The sequence below is a fragment of the Myotis yumanensis genome, unplaced genomic scaffold (genome assembly GCF_028538775.1).
Source record: "Myotis yumanensis isolate MYYU_CA2020_CCGP unplaced genomic scaffold, mMyoYum1.0.hap1 SCAF_3, whole genome shotgun sequence".
Taxonomy (NCBI): domain Eukaryota; kingdom Metazoa; phylum Chordata; class Mammalia; order Chiroptera; family Vespertilionidae; genus Myotis; species Myotis yumanensis.
The window spans coordinates 181,210,935-181,229,340 of record NW_027223754.1 but is presented as its reverse complement, the minus strand read 5'-3'; the positions used below and the strand labels follow the sequence as shown (position 1 = coordinate 181,229,340).

General features: G+C 38.2%; 1 protein-coding gene across 3 annotated transcripts in view; it reads right to left on the bottom strand.

Annotated features, from left to right (window-relative positions):
• Positions 1-18,406, bottom strand: part of SOX5 (SRY-box transcription factor 5) — a 972,837-nt gene that overhangs the window by 488,855 nt on the left and 465,576 nt on the right. For all 3 annotated transcript variants that reach the window (XM_070410551.1, XM_070410552.1, XM_070410553.1), the window contains exon 6: positions 14,139-14,277. The gene's annotated coding sequence lies outside the window, so the exon portion shown is untranslated. The remainder of the gene's footprint in view (positions 1-14,138; positions 14,278-18,406) is intronic.

Below are 18,406 nucleotides of genomic sequence, written 5' to 3'. Positions count from 1 at the left end.
GATTCCACTTAATTTAAATGTGCAGAATAGAAAAATCTCTAGAAGCAGGAAATAGGCTAGTGGTGTCCTATCACTGTGGGATTACGGGAGAAATTAGGAGTACCTATTAATGAATATGGGATTTCATTCTGGGTGATGGAAATGTCCTAAAATTGATTGCAATGAAGTGTGCATAACTCTGTGAATACACTAACAATAATTGAATTATGTACTGTAAATGCGTGAATTATTGATTATGTACATTATCCTATATAATAAAAGCATGATATGCAAATCAACTGAACAGTAGAATGACCAGTCAGCAGGGGTCAGGGCCAGCAGGCAGGCAGCATCAGGCCAGCCAAGGGGCTTGCCAGCGGGCAGAGGGAGGGGACAGCGATGGGGGTGGGGGAGAAGGCAGCAGCAACCATCAGAGGTGGAGGGGCAATGGGGGGGTTGGGGCAGGGCCGCACCAGCCCAGTGACAGCCCCTGGTCAGCAGTCCCAGTCTCTTCCCACAGAGGAAGGCCAGACTCCATCAGTAGGACATCCACTGAGGCCTCCCAGATGGGTGAGAGGATGCAGACGGGGCTGAGGGAGACACCCCTCCACCCCCACCAGAGTGCATGAATTTTCATGCACGGGGCCTCTAGTATCTTAATAAAGATCTTACTAAAAAAAGTTTACTTGTATAAAATGTTTGCATCTATATTATCAGGAAGCGATAGGTAGAATATTCCCTATGGAGAAGGGAAACTACTAAGCAACTCTAGCTACTACAATAGGGAGGAAGACTTGGTTATCTTCTATCATTTCCCTCAATATCAGCAAAGCTTTAGTTGGCCAGGTTCAGACGGAGTTCTGCCTCACTGAGAGAACTGAAGAGATATCCCTCTCTGGCCAACGATGCTTGGAAACCAAAGCTTATTGAAAAAGTTAGAACCACAAACTGGCAGTTGGTTTACTTGATGCTAAACCGCCTGTTTGACATTTTTCATATAAACTGACCAGTGACTTGAGTATTGTGTAGACAACCACAAAGAACAACTCAACCAGTGGGCAAGCCCTGTTTTAAAAGTACTAACTGTTTTATTAACACCTCGTAGAATTCCCTGCTTCTACCCCAATTCAGTTCTTCATGTTCCAATGTGAATTAAGTTGTCCAATTGGTAAATCTGTCAACATAATTTTTGGTCCTGCAGCCCATCATTAGATGACAGAAAAAACATCATGTTGTGGCAAAGAATCAGTAGGTAGTCATTAAATGTCCCTTGAGGTTGACATTCCCCAAGCTCCCATCGATTTTTTTTTTTAAATAGGGAGAATCTTAGAAGTACCAGTGCACAGAATGGCAGGTTTGTGAAGGATCAGCTCCCTGGAGATAATGACCCATTTTGTCCCAATAATTTTTAGATGTTTATACCTTAAAAGTTACTCGGTGGAAATTGCTTTCAAATTAAACAGCATTGCTGCAGTGTTTCTGTTGTGATTGTCGGAGGGAAGTGGAGCCAGTGCAATTTGTCCATGTTTTACAAATCACCATCTGGCAGGAATATGGCAACATGTGAAATCTTCACAGGACTCTTGTTTTTCTACTATCTGCTGGATAACTAAGGAGATCACCAGACTGCTGGGCTGCCTGCCAGATGGTAAGCAGGTATGTTTATGAGTTTAAGATTCTTATTTTCTTTCAATGCTTTCACATGCTGTGGGCGCAGAGGCAGAGGAGTGAAAGGGAAGAAAGAAAAAGGGAGTGGAGAAGTGAGTGATTGTGTATGATCATGCAAATGCCTTTGAAGTTTCTTGAAATGTGAATTTTTCCAAAGTCTACACTGAATTATTTTCTGCCCAGTCATATGGTGACAGGATTTTTTTAAAATGCTACTTTTTACATTTTTGTACAAATAAACAGGTGTGAGGTTTCTTCGGTCCTGTTGAGTAGGCATGCGTTACTCAGAGGATCATAAGCATCATCAACAAACATTTGGTGAGCGTATACCCTGTGCATGATACTTGGCTAGCCATTTCAGCAAAATAAAAGTGAGGGTCTTTTTTTTTTTCTTTTTTCTTTTTTTTATTATTTAAATAGACTTTCATGGGAAAAGAATATCCACTTAGTAGAGTCATAATAAAAACCCTAGAAGAGTCACAGGGCTGAATCATTAGTAAGCAGTAATCATTCGAGTAGCGTCTATGAAAAGAAAAGGGCATCCTAAACAATTTTGAGAGATATTTAGTAAATCACAAATGAGACAGTATCTGGTATATAGAGAGGTACAGTTCTTTAAAGTTGAGTTTGAATGCCCGCTCAGTCATATACCAGCAATGTGACTCAAGACAAGAGTCTGAAATTCTTCAAGCTTCAGTAAGTTCCTCTATAAAATGGTGATAACAATTGTACTTCTTATTATTGTTGTGAGATTAGAAATATAAAAAGTGCAAATTGTCAGGAACTACAAACAGTAGCCCCTTCTTATCTGCGTTTTCATTTTCCACAGTTTCAGTTACCCACGGTCAACCAGAGTCCAAAAATATTAAATGGAAAAATTCAGAAATAAACAGTTCGTGAGTTTTAAATCACAGGCCATTCTGAGTAGTGTGATGACCGCCTGAACCATCCCTCTCCATCCCACCCAGGATGTGAGTCAGTTCTTTGTCCTGTGCATCCATGCTGTATACCCTCCCCACCCTTTAGTCACTTAGTAGCCATCTTGGTTATCACATTGACTGTCACAGTATTGCTGGGCTTGTGTGCAAGTAACCCTTATTTAACTTAAAAGTGGCCCCACATGCAAAAGCAATGATGCTGGCAATTCAGATATGCTAGAGAGAAGCTGTAAAGTGCTTCTTTTTTCAGGAGTGGGGAAATCATTTGGTCTGGCCCTGCCAAGGCATAAGAGGTGAGTTAATTAAATGTTTGACCAAATGTAGCAGACTGACTTTTAAGTTGATAATTTTGTATGATGTTAAAAATATCCAAATGGGCCTTGGCAGAAAAAAAAGGTTCCCCATCCCTGCTTTAAGTGAAAAGGTGAGTATAGTACAATGCGCGATTTTGAGACAGCATGAAAGACCACATTCACATAACTTCTGTTGCAGTATATTCTTATCATTGTTCTATTTTATTATTAGTTACTGTTGTTAATCGCTCACTGTACCTAATTTATAAATCACATTTTATCATAGCTGTGTGTGTAAAGTTCAGAACTATCCGCAGTTTCTGGACTCCACTGGGGATCCTGTAATGTATCCCTATGGATAAGAAGAGACTAATGTAGTTGCTCAATAAGTGAAGCTACTGTCATCATTATTGATATTACCACAATCTAGAGAGGACTACTTCTAGGTTAAATCTCTAGATGTAGAAGTTGCTCATATGAATTATATAAATACTAGAGGCCTGATGCACAAAAATTTGTGCACTCGGGAGGGTCCTTCAGCCCGGCCTGTGCCCTGTCACAGTCTGGGACCCCTCAGGGAATGACCACCTGCTGGCTTAGACCTGCTCCCCAGGGGATTGGGCCTAAGATGGCAGTCAGACATCCCTCTGGCAGCCCGGGAGCCCTTGGGGGATGTCCACTTGCCAGCGGGGAGCAGGCCTAGCTGCAGTTGGACATCCTTAGCGCTGCTGAGGAAGTGGGAGAGGCTCCCACCACCACTGCTGTACTGGCAGCCATCAGCCTGGCTTGTGGCTGAGCAGAGCTCCCCCTGTGGGAGCACACTGACCACCAGGGGGCAACTCCTGCATTGAGCATCTGCCCCCTGGTGGTCAGTGTGTGTCATAGCGACTAGTGATTCCCAGTCACTCTGCTGTTAGGATCAATTTTCATATTACCCTTTTATTATATAGGATACACCACATCTTACAAACTGTATTCATATACTAGTATTTAGATAAGGTCTATATACAGTTGTGTACTTATTATATGCAAATATGTACAAATACAGGTATGCATACATAATCCTATATAATAAAAGCCTAATATGCTAAGTGTCCAGTCAACTGGTCAACCATTCAACCAGTCAAAGCATAATATGCTAATGATATGCTAAGGCTGCTCAACTGTTCCCTATGAAGTGCAATGACCACCAAGGGGCAGACAGTCAACCGGTTGACCAGTTGCTATGATAAGCACTGACCACTAGGGGGCAGACACTCCAACTGGTAGGTTAGCTTGCTGCTGGGGTTCGGCAGGTAGGGACTGAGCAAAATGGGCAGGACACACCCTGGAGCCCTCCTGCGGTCCCTCCCCAGCTCCAATCATGCACTAGTGGGGTCCCTTGGCCTGGTCTGCGCTCTCTTGCAACCCAGGACCCCTTGGGGGATGTTGGAGAGCAGGTTTCAGCCCGATCCCACAGGCCAGGCTGAGGGACCCCACTGATGCATGAATTCACGCACCAGGCCTCTAGTAGTAGATAATTCTGCCCAATCAAAGGCAACAAAAATAAATAGTTTGACTTAAATCTCTGTAAACATAATGAGTCAATACTAATAAATGTTTCACAACTTTCAGAAGAGATATTTTGGGCAAATTACTCACCCTCTCTGTGTCCTTAGCTATAGAATAGACAGAGTAAAACCTGCTTCATGAGGCTATATGAAGATTATTATTATTTCTACATAGCATATTGTTCAGTGCCTGACAGAGAATAAATGAATAACTGTATGGTTCCTTCTCCTTCCCCTTTAATTAACAATTTTCCTCCACCTCTAAATTAAATCTGTTTTTGCCTATCCTTACCTCTTTTTCTTAAGAAAAAGAAAAATAGATGTCTCTGCTTCTTTCTGGTTCTTCCAGTTATATAAATCCCATCACTCCTTTCATCAGAATCACTTTTCTTTTTAATTATATAAACCCTCTGTCAACTTCTATCAAAAAATTCCTTTTCCACTCATTCTTCTCCTTAGCCTAAAATATACTAAAATATCCTAACAATAACTGTCTTAAAGATAAATTACCAAATAACAGAAAAGCTAGAAAGCTAATAGGCCAATGACAATAGAAGAAATTGAAAAGATTATTAAAGATCCATCTTTTAAAAATGCCAGATACAGGTATATTTTTTTTCTGACACTAGTAGGTACTTTTATGTTCGTTCCAATAAAACTAAGTTGAAAATAATACTTTTTTCAGGTTTAAACAGTCCCAAAACAACATTCAAATGCATAAAAGACACAGTCATTTTATAAGTAGCACAACTCTGATAACAAGTAATGACCACTACAGTGTAGTGTAAACACACACACACACACACACACACACACACACACACACACACCAGTACAGACCAAACTCACTTAAAAATAAAGAAGCAAATTCTAGCAAGTAGACCTCAAGAGTAAATTAAATAATGATGTACCACAGCCATATGGCGTTCATTGTAAGGATGAAAGACTGGTTCAATGCAAAGATGCCCATTTAAGTAATTGTTTTAACATTTAAAATAGTAGACAAAAAGCAAAAACCCACAAGCAAATTGTTTGGGAAAAAAAGCACCAACCATCCCAGACTTGTTTAATGTAAGTTATCAAGAGAAGAAAACTGCCTTCTAAGGGAATTAATCTGTCACAAATAGCACTAACACACACAGATAATGGTAAGAGTCAAATTATCACAAGTGACCCCGCTTCCCTTATTTATAACTTCCTTTTCCTTTCACCAAAACCACAGTGCCTGTAAGCGAGGTCCTGGTCACTACTTCTTCTTACTCATCTCCTGGACACTTTTCAACCCATTGAAAATGCTTCTGCTCCTATCTTTTTTATAGCTCTTTTCTCAAAGGTACCAACATCACTTAACTTCTAGTCCAGTAGTCTGTTTTCTGGCTTCATCCTCTTTAATCTCTCTTTAGCATTTAAACCTGTCAGTCCACACACCTCTCCATTCTTTGCCTCCCTGGGTTTTAAGAATGCCTCTTGCTTTACTCTCCTGCCTCTTTGATTGGCCTTTCTCAGCCTCTCGCTGCCTCTCCTGCTTCTACCTGCTCTTCAACATGGCGGGGGGGGGGGGGGGGGGGGTCCCCAGAAGTCTAGGGTTTACCCCTTTAAGTTGTCAGAGTTAAAAAGTAATTGGAGAACCAGGAAACAATTACTAAACTACTACTAAAACTATATTGACAACTGCATTAAACAAAAAAAATTTACATATAATTTACAACTTTACAGGTTCCAGTCTAAGTGAAATAGATTTTTTAAAACTCACATTGCAACTTGAACAACCTTTGCCTTTATTAACTTCCACATGCTTAATGCTGCCTTGCTAGTATTAAAAAAATGTTTATAATATCTAACTGCATGAATGCCTTTTCTGCCACATTCTGTTGTCTTACATATATTAGCTCTATTCATTTACTAATTTAAACCCAAAATGTCAGTTTTCTAATTTTGCAGGATCTTGATTTTTAACCCTTTCACTGCCTAGTGAAGTTGAAGGCAGCAAATGCTGCTAGGATTATGAGGATGTATCTGAATGCAAGTAAGAATTCAGCAATCATTTATTAAATGCCAGTGACATGTGGAACTCTGCTCTTATAGTCATTCTTCAATATATACATTTCAACCAGATGCTATAGAGATTAAACTAACTTCAGAATATAGAGTAGCCATTTTAAGAAAGTGCTGATGTTTCAATCATGTGAACTTTGAAGTAATTATCTTTCCCTAATTTGTAACCCAACAGTAAAGTTAATAAAAAAATAAGAAAGAGAATTGCATAGGTGTCTTCAAATTCCTCATTACACAGTCATCACTCTCTCAATAAAAACTCTTCAGTAAACTAGATCATCTCTCTCCATTCTCTCATCTTCAAATTATTGCCAGATCATTTTCTGCTGCTACGGTCTCCTCCCATACTTCTGTAAAACTTGGACACCACTTTTCTACATTATTTTTAAATAAAACTTCTTTCAATCCTTTAGCTCTTTTCTTTCCTTGCTATTTGTATCCCTAATGCTAAACCTTTCAGACAATTTAGGAAGTCAAGGCTACTGTGCTCTCTCTTATTCGATACACATGACTCCCTTAAAGGAAATATAAATTAAAAACTCAGACCCAATGTGAAATAGGCCATTATCCACTTTACAAAGATACCCTTATCTTTTCAAAAAATTGCCTACAGAGACTCTCTGAATAGTGATGTTCTCCAGTGCATAAAAAGGCAATTAAATAACGTGCATTTATACTCAACTTTTCCACAATTGTATCAGTTTTGCAAAGTGAGGTGCAACTTACTCTCATTGAGTCTTGCCCCCCATGATACACAGAATTGAAAATGAGGCATAGCTGCACTAGAGATCATGGGTTCTTGACTACAGTGAAGGCAGGTATTCCTCGAGAGCAGTGAATTTCTAACTCTTACTTAAAGCCATTAAAACAATTCTTCACTAGAAATCTTATAAGGACACATAAAAGTAGTAGGGTTATGTATGTTCTTTCCCCTTCCCCCCAGGGTTACCTACAAAAGCCTACAGCCTTCCTCAGAGTACAGGCTGGAAACAACTATCCTAGATGCTTTTCTACTTATTGCTAAAGATCTGGCTCCCAAAATCATAATCTTCCTACAGAGTCCTGACAAGCCCCACTGGGAGGTTCTTGGGAATTACCCAGGGACATGCCTGTGCTTTGTTTAAAATGGTACTCAGGACATGGGTCACTCAAAAAATGGTCAATGGTGGTAAAGATAATAATTTTTAAAATAATGAATAGATAAATCTCCTTGACACAGCAATGGTTTCCTTTTCCTGTGCCAGTTGTTCTGTCTGTGCCAACTCTAACACACACCCCTTCCAGGAATGGCATTCAGCCATCCTGGCAACCAGAATTAGAGCAAAGAAAATATGAAATTTCTCTTCAAAACATAAGTGGAAAGATGGATGCAAAGCCAAGCGAAAAGTACCCAGATTCAACATGCACATTGTTAAATGTCACGTCATACTAAGACACTTTATGAACGTTGAGTGAACATGGACGTGTATAAATTGTCAAAGTGAGGACAGGTACAACCGATTACAGAGGATCAGCAAGTAGAGACAGTCTAGAAGAACATACAAGTTACGAGTTACAATTGTTACTTTTAGGGAGCGAGAGGAGTGGAAACTGGGAAAATGGAAAGAGGGAATAGGAGAAATATTTTTCATTGTACACATTTAAATACTTTTTGCATTCTGAACCATGTGATTATATTTGAGAAAACAATATAATAATTTGAAATTTTCACAAAAATGAGGCTAAGAAGATAATTCCAATAGACCATTCTGACTACCTGTCAGTATACCAAGGAACTGTTTTGGTTTGGGGGCAAAATCAGCCACAGGAGAATTTTTCATGCTAAGAATCTATATTTAGGCCAACAGGCCCATCAGTCAGGTATACTGCTTCTTCCCTTCAGAGAACTCCTTCGAGAAAGAGGCACCTATTGATTGAAGAAAGCCAAGGATTTATGCCCTGATTCTCACTGGGAGAGAAAATGTGGCAAAGGTTCTCAGCAGCTCAGCTAACTGATAGGGGCCCCCAAGTTACAGATCAATAGTCCATGGGATTTGGAAAAGCAAAGTCAATGAATGTCTTGCCTCAGATTAAAAATCAGAGAGGGCATTTCACAGCTCTCTTTTTGTAACATAACAGTTGCCAAGATCAAAGCTAAACCCTCATCTTATCCCCCTGAATGGAATATGCCCTCTTTAAAAAAAAAGAAATTTTATATATATATATATAATTGATTTCAGAGAGGAAGAGAGAGGGTGAGAGTGAGAGAGATAGAAACATCAATGATTAAAGAGAATCATTGATTGGCTGCCTCCTGCATGCCTCCTATTGGGGACCAAGCTTGCAACCTGGACATATGCCCTGACTGGGAATCGAACTGTGACCTTCTGGGTCATAGGTGGATGCTCAACCACTGAGCCACACCAGCCAGGCTATGTACTCTTTTTCAATGCATAGTGTTTCCTATCTGCAAACCAGGGACAGGATGTTTGTTGACTGACAGATCTTTCTCTGAGCATTTAATCACCAAAAGGATTCTTTAGAAGAGAATCATTAACACCTGATAAAAATGAAAACAATAAGGTTTTTCTCAAAATAGACTTCTTAGCAGTTTTTAATATCCCACAACACCTTGTCCAACAATTAGGTACAACAAACAGTGTAAGTGAGGAAACAAGTAGGAAAGACAATGACGCCTAGGAAGCACATGGTTTAAACTGGGTGAAAAGGCAACGTCTTACTGGCATATGCCACATTCCTGTGAGCTGATAGAAGGTAGTTGACCCTCCCCAGAGTTTGCATTACTATCCAGTTAACTAAGCAGGTCAGACTTACCTCTGGGATCAAAGGCCCACAGCACTATGATTTGGGAGGAAGGGATGGCATTGAAAGTTCTAGATCTTTAATCAGTTCTGGGGTAATACTGCAACTTTCTCAAACATTCATATGCCATTCCTTCCTGAACATAGGAGAGTCACACATTGAATGGAAGTATTCGTGTATGAAACCATTTGTCATTTCAAAGCCATACTGATTAGGTGCCTAGTCGTGTATACTGTGGAAATAGGGCTTTACAATGGTCAGCGCAGATACACTTATCCCCACATCTGAGGAGCTCACAAAGACAGACACACTGAAACGAATCCATGAATCCATGAACATGTACACACACAATGCAACAGAGATGATTTACCTTTTGAAAGAAAATGCTAATGGTTACTTTGTTCATTTTACAATGCATTTGTAGTTAGATAAGCTTAAAGCCTTATTTAGAAGAAAAAGTAATCAAAAGAGAGGTACACTCGATTCTGCATCCTACTATCAAAAAGATTAGAAAAGAAGAAGAGAGAAAAGGCCAGGCTATAGTGATATTAGGATACTTGCAAGACAAAGAAAGTTAAGGGAGAAAGACACAAATTATCATATAAAGAGATAATCAATAAAATATTACAATCAAAGTAAATGTGAAAATAAAAAGACTAAGAGAAAGGAGGGACAAAGTAATTTTAAGGGCAATTATATTGTGAATAAACATAACTAAGTCATCAGACACAATTCTTTGGATTTATTTTAACTATGGAAATAATCAGGGATTTCCACCTCTCATCCTCTTTATCTACTAACAAATTATTATTCATTTATTATGTTCACTTACATATTTTTAAGAAAATCTATTTTCAAGTATAATTTATTGTCTGACTTATAAACTCTGAAGGTTGTGTTTTCAATTTTATTGCAAATACAAACTGAGTCATATATATTTGTGCTATTAGTAAGTCATAATTTAAAGCACCAAAAATATACAGCATTCAAATGACTGTTAAACTTTCATAAGTCGATTTATCTTCAATAAATGCTTAGCTAGCAAAATGAACTTTTTCTTATTACCACTCCACAACAGAAAAATATATTACCATGTGCAGCTATGGATACAGCATTATTTTCTAATTTTGTGTTTTCCATATTTTCAGATAATAGCATGTAAATATCTCATTTGTGAGTACAGGTATTAATAAAAAAGATGGCATGCCAGTTGCCTTGGCCCGGTGGCTAGTTGGTTGGATTGTCATCCCATACACCAAAAACGTTGCAGGCTCAATTCCCTATCAGGGCACATACATAGGTTTGCAGGTTCTATCCGAGGTCAGGGTGCCGCAGGAGGCAACCAATCCATGCTTCTCTCACATCAATGCCTCTCTCTCTCTCTTCTCTCTCTCCCTCTCTTTTTGTTCCTCTCTCTCACTCCATCTCTCAATAAACACAAATAAATAAAAGATGATGCCCACTAGAATGACATAATGTAGCCAACAACAGGGAATAAGTCTGCTGGTATTAAATCTAAAAATTAAAATTTTTATAGAGAGAAAAACACACCAAATAAGCCTTGTTTTTTTTTTTTTTTCTTCCATATTCTAAAATGTGTCATTCTTTCAAGTAAATCCTCTGAGCAGGATTTGTACTTTATGCCTGCCATCCCTTTGCAGCTCAGTAAAGCAAGGTAAAATAGCTTAGCATAGCTTTTATCTGCAAGGATTCCCTGAGGCAGTTTCTGTAAAAGGGTTAATGACAGATGTTTCCATTAAATCTGACCTGCCTCTTAATTTTGCCTCTGCCTGATGATATCCTGGCTTTGTGCTGATTTGCATGGGCAAATGGAGTCACTCCATAACCAGTAACACACCGCCCTCATTGAAACAAAGGTCAATTCATTTTAAACCGATGTGCACAATATTTTTTTGTAGTTGCAGTTAAAACAAAACAAAAACCTTTCATACAATGCTGCTATTTACAAAGAATTAAAAGCTCTGTTTTCTAAATCCCTGGACACAATGTACAACGGTAGGCAGAAACAAGAACTACCAATAGAAATCAATACATCCCCATGTAGGTAACCAACTAGAAAAATCACTTCTGTCTCTAAGACATTCCTCTGATTTTTGTACTAAATATAACCAGGACACAGTACATTTTCTTCGCTGAGGAATTAGTGGAAAACTCCAAGATGCTAGCAGCATTTTCCTGTTTATAGAGTGTTATTACATTTACGAAGAAAAGAAAAAGCTGTAAATATAGAGGGAATAGGTATTATCTTAGGTTGGTTAAAAGATTTAGGTATTTTAGCTTTTAGGCTACTGGTCCAAATGCTACAATTTAGAAAGTGGCCAAACTGTTTTATCACATGAAGAGAGTAAGTGACTTTGAACGCTGACTAGGTTGCTGTAATAAGTCCTTAAAAATAGATAAAGTCAGTTTAAATAGTTTAGTATGAGTCTCTATTCAAGCCTCTTATTCTGGTGGGAGGATCAAATTAGGTAAAGAGTAATGCCAAGGGGCCTTCTGTGATTCTTGTGCAGAGATATCTCAAGTATGTGCTTCTTTTTGAGTAGTCTATAGCCAAGACTCAAGACACGCTGCATTAATCTAACTCCGCTGTTTTATTTTATTGTAACATTTAAGGAGCTTAAAATTATCACTTGCTAGAAATGTTCTCTCTCTATAATTATATACAGTGTTTTATACATAGATGTTTATACATACCCTATACGCATATCATATTTCATCTTTATCATTATAGTCTAATCTCTAAGACATTTAAATATTGAAATTCTGGCATTAAATTTCACCTTACTCTGAAAACAGCTCTCCTGTGTTTCATTGATAGTAAATCCATATTCAAAACACTCCCATTATACCAACATCTTTAAATATGTGCAAAGAAAATGGCTAAATTAGTGGTTAGTAAAGTGATACTTGCTAAATAGGTAATTTTCTGCATCTCAGATAAACAAAGCCCACAGTTGGCACATGGCAATGCAAACCACGGAGACAGTTTCAAGAACCTACTTGCCTAGTCCAAAGTTTGTGGGGGTTTTTAATGCATTTGCTAAAGAAAATTATATTCTCACTATGCTGCCTTTATTCGAAAATGACATAGATAAGAAAGGAAAGATGAATGACCTTCAGGAAGGAACCTTCCCTGCTGGCCAGTGTGTCTGTGGTGGGGAGGGTCATATTCTCCCTTCCCACCAATTGCCCATATCTGATGCCCAGGCCAAGCCTCAAATCTGTATTCACCTAAGAAGCTCAGAGAAAGGGAATCATATCTTTCCTGCTAATCCCTATGGATGGTCTTTCAAGATACAACTTACTATTAAAAGTATAAAACACATATGAAATCAACCAATATTGACAGAGTACATCATTTATACAAGATTCTAAGTAGTATGAAGAAGATGGTATTAAAAATATGCGGTTTTCTTTCTGTACAAACGTTCCATTTCATTAACCAATAAGAAAAGAGTTAACCAGTCATATCAGACTCTAAAAATAATATTAAAAATGTAAAAAAAAATAAATGTAAAATATTAAATTAAATAAATGAAACTGCCATGCTGAGCGATGAAAGAAATTGGAGATTTAAATCAGTTGATTGTTTGGGTTGATAAATTCAACTTGCACTTGTGGTTAAATCAGCAAATAAAAGTGAAGTCAGAATAATTGGTGTTTTCAGTAATAGTTTTGTAGTTAATTAAAAAACAAAATAAGACACTACAATAAAGCCAGAATTTATTGAGCACTTATGTGTCAGGACTATAAGAAGCAGTCTATCCATTTATATCACTTAATCTATGAAGTAGATACAACTACTACCCCCATTTTATGTCTAAGAAAATTGAGGCTTAAAAAGATTACATGCCTCCTCAAGGCCACAGAACTAGTCTAAGTGATGGAGTCAGGAATCACACCTATACACATTCTGACTCTGGTCTTTATACTCTCAACCTTGATACCTCTTTTGTGGGCACATGGGCTTAGGAATCAAACAGATGGAGTTATATTCCACATTCTCCAATATATTTACTATGTGAGTTGAGGAAAAGTTCTTACATTTGTAAAGGAGGAAAAACAATACTGCAGCTTTATTGATTTTTTTGGCCTGCCAAGTATCTTCTCTTAAAAATAAATAAATAAATAAATAAATAAATAAATAAATAAATAGAACAGCTTGGCTGGCATGGCTCAGTGGTTGAGCACTGACCTATGAACCAGGAGGTCACTATTTGATTCCCCATCAAGGCACATGCCTGGGTAGGGAGTGTGCAGGAGGCAGCCTATCAATGATTCTCTCTCATCATTGATGTTTCTATCTCTCTCTCCCCCTTCCTTCCTCTTTGAAATCAATAAAAATATATTTTTAAAAAGAACAAAACAAACAAAAAACAACAACCATCTTTTTCTGTGGGAAACAATTGTTCCCATGTTCTCAAAGAAGAGATAAGAATATGACCATGCCCTGACCAAAAATGTACTTCATCCTCTCAGCTAACCTTGGACTTATGATAGAGCTATGAAGAAAGAAGCCCTAACTTTTCTTAGTTTAGGATAAAGGACTGCATCGGCTTGAGCAGAAGCCATATGCACAAAGCCGGACTTAAAAATGAAGCCAGAGCTGAGAAAGACAAAGAAAAATGAGAGCTGGAAATAGCAAATGAGCCCTGGGATGGCCATGCCCAAAGCTAGGCAGCTCTTGGTATTTTTACTTATTTGAAACAACAACACCTCCTCCCCTTTTACATTCAAGACTGTTTGAGTTGGGTTTCCATCACTTATGGCCAAAATAGCCCAAGCTAATCAATCACCTAACAGAGACAATGCATGCAAAAAACTCAAGATACCTGGAAAGTAGTAAGTCCTCAGTGAATGTTGGCAGTTTCTCTTGTTATCTTAGTTCTTACAGTTGACAGGTTTTCATACCAAAATTGGAGCTCTTAGACCAGGATTGGAGAAAGAAGAAATGATCATGGCTCAGTTTCCCTGTATGAGGTATAAACAAAGAACAAAGGGACATGTTTTTAAAAGTCTAAGTACTAAGTATCAAGGAACATCAAAAGTTAGCTTCTCTTGCCTCTCAGCCAATGTTAGCATTCCTGATTGGCCTCACTATGTCTCCAGAGGGGCCAGAACCAATGGCTGCCATGTGTCCACTTTGTAGACATAATGTTCGGTCACATACTTAAGCGATGTTCCAGATACAAATAACATTTTATAAAAACCAAGTCCCCACTTTACTGTGTTACTACTGTAGTGTCAACACTAACTTTTTTTACAAAGCTCAAAACCTAGGGCCTTGGAAAAAGCTAAGAAATCTGGTTCTGAGAACTTTCTTCTATATCACCCAAAAGTCCAAGGTCAGTAATTAGAGCATAGTAATAACGGAATCACTTAAGGTTTATATGGTTGCCGTATACCCGTTGCATCGATATGACAGAAAAGAAACTTTCCCTCTTCTGCTCCCTCCCTTGAACAGGCCTGATAATGTAAGAAGCAAGAATGGTTCCAGAGGAACTGTTGTGAACCTCTGCGTCAATCACATGAGCATTAAAACACGGCTCGCTAGTCATTACTATATAAAGTATTCTCTTGCTCTGTGGAAAATGGTTTCAAATAATTGTTGTGTTCGAACGGGAGTTTTGTTCTTTTTTTAATATAGCAATTTGAGGGAGAAAAAAATAGAAACGAAGATATATTCAAGAAACAAACAAATATTGAGATAGTTGAATCAACTAATTGTCATCAAGTGGCATTATCATATTTGCATAGAAGTTACACATGGTATGTTCCTAGACGTAAGAGGCAGGCTCACCACCTGACAATATAGTTGGAAAACTGAGGTACAACAGTAGCAAGAAAGGTACAAGAATCTGCCCAACCAAAGCATACAAATAAACTTATCTTCTGGCTTTAGAAACACGATTCTTTCTTCCAGGCCTCTCCACTGGAGAGCTAAGCATTGAGTGCCTGCCGGGGAAGGCACTGGGTTTCTTTTAAATTCATGTCGACTGAACTATGATGAAGGCAGAGCTTTATCTTGGGGGTATGTCTAACCAAGCGGTGGGAATGCCTCAGTTGACCTTCAAAGCCAGGTGCCGGGAAATGGGTTCTTACCTAAATCTAGTCAAGCACCAAGAACGAATGCGATTTGGACCCACCCAGATGTGACTATTTACTAGGAAGCTACAGAATGCACACATTCCCCCTTCTATTGACCCTTAGTAAAACTTCCTGGTATTTGGCTATAAATAAAAGTTGCTGCACCAGTTCTGGGCCCCATTCATCTATCAGAGAACAGACACCACACTAGGTCCCAGCTTTCCTCTATTTCTGTCTCAGTCTTGTTTTATTCAATTTTCCTTAAACCTCGTCTCGTTCTATTCAAGATTTCATCAACCCCTGAGTTCTCTCTCTCTGCGCTGGTCGCAAGAAGAGAGAACGCCATCCCCCCATATCTGATGCCATGAACAGGGACCCCCATAATTGAGTAGAATGAAGTCTGCAAAAATTTTCACCTTTAGTTCTGGCTTCTCTATCTAGGTCCAGCAACGTTGATTTTTAACATTGTTAGTGTGTGTGTGTGTGTGTGTGTGTGTGTGTGTGTTAGAGAATATGTGGTACAAGATTAATGCACATATTTGCCAGAAAAGAAACCAATTGGGCTACAGGTCAAACCTCAGGAGCTATCGATGTTCCTGTGTGACAGAAGCTGATGATGGAATATATGACAGTGCCTTAAATTCAAGCCAACAAAGACTCATACCATTATTATAGACCAGAGCTCTTCAACTATGGTTTTTCTGTTGGAAAAAGTAGTAGGCAGTAGAAGGGTGGAGCCTTTTGACAGCTTTTGAAAAACATGGCCCTAAAGAGGACGAGCTTGCCAGTGGGCCACCCACGGAAAATTCTACTGCTTATACGAAGCATCACACTGAGTTATAAGAAAATCAATGAACAAAATATCCAGTCTAGCAATTCTTTCACACAAGTTCGGAGCCTTAGAAACTAAACAGAGAATGATGAGATAAGATGAGATGATGCCAATCTTTTGTGGAGTGGCCCTGGGCAAGTTATTGGTGTCTCACTCTCTTCAAGTATAGACTGCTGTTACCACTCTATTACTGATAATACAAAAAGACACCCTAACAACAACTCCCAGGAACAATACTGTGAGTATGAATGTGTGGCCAGTGATTTAGGAACAAGGGAAGAAAGGTACAATGATTTACTATTACAAAGTGCTTTATCAACCAGCATATTACATAATGTGTTATAATGTACCATGTGCCCACGGAAACATGAAATCATTCATAGTTCTTAAGTACTGCCAGATGCGTAGCTATAACAAATTTCAACCCTTTCTGCGAATTCACCCACACACTCACTTCTCCAACCAATATTTCCACTGGTAACTGTCAGACTTGAGAAATCATAGAACAGGCCCTTATTCACATCTCTGTGGTAATTACATATCATTTGCTTCATATTTGGGTAGGGAACATGTCTTATTCATAATTTTATAAGTAGGGGACTTGCCCTGTTCTAGTATGTAATTGGTGCTCAGTAAATGTTTATTGAGTGAATGAGTGAATGAATGAGCAAATGAACACTGTTATCCTAACAGTTAGACATAGCAAATTAAAGAGTGAACCTTAGTAATGGCACTACTTAGACCAAGAAGAGTCTCTAGTGATAGAAACATGTAGAATGGAGGTGGTCAAAGACTGGCTTCTTCCCTGCAAGTGTATACATTATTTCTAAGGATTAGCTCATTTGTCACTTGTCATAACTTTCTGGAATGTGTAAGTAATCCTATTACAAAAGATCTTTGCCATTCTCAATGGAGGCATCTGGCTTTACTTAAGAATGCTGAATGATTTCACTTTCTAATGGCTGGGAACACAGTACATTACAACTTTTATAAAGATTGAGGAATTTCTGAATATTATAATATACCTGCGGTAGGTGAAGAGATACTTTAAAATTGGAACTAGTATTCCTAAGGCACACAAATGCAATAAAATGGGGAAAAAATCTGGACTTGGAATCAGAGAATCTAGCTCTGCCACATACTTGCTCTATGGTTTTGACCTACTTAACCAATTTTCTCTGAGCCTGTTTTAATCTGTAGTGATAACTTTATGTAATAAAAACATCCATACGTCCAGGGTCAATGAGGTAATTTCATAAGACTTGTATGCAAAAGTAGCCTATAAGTAAAAAATGCCACATTATAGCATGACAACTAATTATACAATGGCAGAGATGTTTGTGGTGTACATAAACTGTGAGATCCTTTGGCTCAGGGTTTATGATTTATTTAACTTAGTAGTTCATGTCACTAGGACATGGCCTTGAAAACAATCAAATGAACCACCAATGTCAGTGGTTGAATTGGAGGCACCAACCAGGTATCAGCATTCAATTCTCAGAGTGGCCACTCCAAGGTCCCTTCTGATAAACTGTCTAATATGATGTTCTTCAAGGTGTGGTCCTCCCGCAACCAGCATGAGATTTCGCTTGTTTGCTTGTAAAAATGCAGGCCCAAAAAACTCATCCAAGGAGACTGTAATGCATTATATCAAGCATCCACGATAACTATTGTAATGCCTCTAGACATTTACAATCTTATGATAGTAGGATATGAATAATTGGTCATTAAATACATAAATACAGAATAAATAAATGTATTGGCATCAAAATAGTTACAATTCTGCAATCACATCAATTTGCCAAAAAGATATAAACCTTTGTCCTGATTATCAATTGACATGAAGGGCTGATAAATGTGCAAAGGCCTTAATATTCGCTGTTACTGTTAAAAGAACAAGTGTCAAAAAACAGAAAGCACAATCTGACGCATGTAGTTATTTGCAAGATTTAATAAAATCCTGAAGTATAAATGAATCCATTATAGAAAAGAAAATATTCTAAAATAGCTTCTGATTAAGACACAGTGAAAAAGATGAACTAGCTGCACATAATGGGTGCTCAACAAGTGTTTGTCCAATGGAACCTTGGAAAAATCCTTTGTAGAAGTATATAGATAGAAAAACAAAAAACAGAACGAACACAAAGTGAGAAAACTAGAATTGATGCTGTTTGTACATAA